The sequence below is a fragment of the Brassica oleracea genome, chromosome C8 (genome assembly GCF_000695525.1).
Source record: "Brassica oleracea var. oleracea cultivar TO1000 chromosome C8, BOL, whole genome shotgun sequence".
NCBI classification, from domain to species: domain Eukaryota; kingdom Viridiplantae; phylum Streptophyta; class Magnoliopsida; order Brassicales; family Brassicaceae; genus Brassica; species Brassica oleracea.
Window position 1 is genome coordinate 2,419,655 of NC_027755.1, and position 1,711 is coordinate 2,421,365.

Below are 1,711 nucleotides of genomic sequence, written 5' to 3' on the forward strand. Positions count from 1 at the left end.
GTTTAGGGGATCAGACTTATTCGAGCTCCGATTTACTCTTTAGGGTTTGATCTATTATCCTATGGCTTTCATCTTAAGGATTAAATTTTAGGGTTTCAATCTTTACAAACAATCCAAATTCAATTCTCATGTTCTTAGAATTATGGTTAAATTTTTGTTTGCAGGTTGTTGAAACCGGACCACCAAGATGAACGGATGAACCTCGAGCTGAACACGGACGGACGCGAGCTGGCTGTCGTCGGATGCGAGCTGAACGGGACGGGACGCGTCTGCTTCCTATCGGGTTCGCGAGCTACTTCCTATCGGGTTTGCAAGCGGCTGATCGGGATTATGAGCTGGTTGATCGGGAACACGAGTTGGCTGTGATGCGAACGGAAGCTGAGGTCGTCTAGGATCAGGAACACCTTAGGGATGGAGCTGATCGGTTGCTGACGAGCTGGAACGCGAGCTAGGACGAATTAGGGTTCGTCGGGATTAGGTTAAAGTCGCCGGCTAGGTTAGGTTTAAGGGATTGGCGATTTTAGCTTAGATTGCAGAGAACAATCGTGCTGATAACGTGTTGTAAAACAAACGGTTTAGAGACTGAATGTTTCTGTATTTTTATTGATCATAATATGGGTTTCTTTATATAAGGATTACAAGTCATAGAAAATGAAAGTATCCAAAAACCTAAACCAACAAGGATTAGGAAAACTACTAATACATAATAATATAAATATAACAATTACAAGGAAAAGGAAATAGAGTTTCCTTTTCTCCAAAGCATAAGCCGTCTCTCTCTCTCTCTCCTAAGGTCATGGCCACCTTTCTCTCTCTCTCTTTAGGGTTGGGCCATCTCTCTCTCTAAGTATATGGACCGGTTATGGACCGGACCGGTTATGGACATCCATCAATTGATTTATAACATTTCTCTCTTTCTCTTTCCCATTTTTTATTTTTCCACTCTTTTTCACCTAATTGATTTTTTCTCATTTACTCTACCACTACTAACCGATCACACTCCAAGTTATTTTTATAGAGTAAATGAGTGAAAAAACATTTTATTTTGCTTGGATATATTTGAGTGAAATTAAAAGTGTGACTAGAAAGTATGTTCTTTTGTGATTTGGTTACTGAAAACTCAGTGAAAAGTGTCTTCCTTTTTGGTACTTATAGTATGCAGAATACTGTTTTTGTGTTCTTTGTTTAGTGATTTGTGTTTCTATAACAGCGAAATGAGATTGACTTTAAGTTGTTTGAAGCAATTTGACATTTGATAGTTTCGCGCCAATCAGTACGTGACTACGTGTAACTACAACCAGTATATCACTTTCATGAGTGATCTTGTTCCCAAAGTTCAAAAATTTCATGTAGGTCTTTTATCTAGTATTTGATCTATCTTGCATTTAGTAGTGTTCCGAGTGAAATTTCAGGTTCCTATGTTTTCGGTGTGATTAAGTATTAAAACTCTTTGTTTGAGTAGTAGTTGGGGTCAAAGCCGTGCGAACGTTTATGGTTGTCCGAATCCAATCACAAAAATTTCTTCCATAAAGATAATAATACAAATTACTCGAGAAAATAAATATATACAAAATAAAACTAATAAAAATAATAATTATATAACACTATTTATTTTATTTTAAACAAATATTAATTAAGTTTTTACCATTAAATTTTATAACTATTTTAGATAAAGTAACTAAGTTACTCATTTTTATGTCATGATCAAACA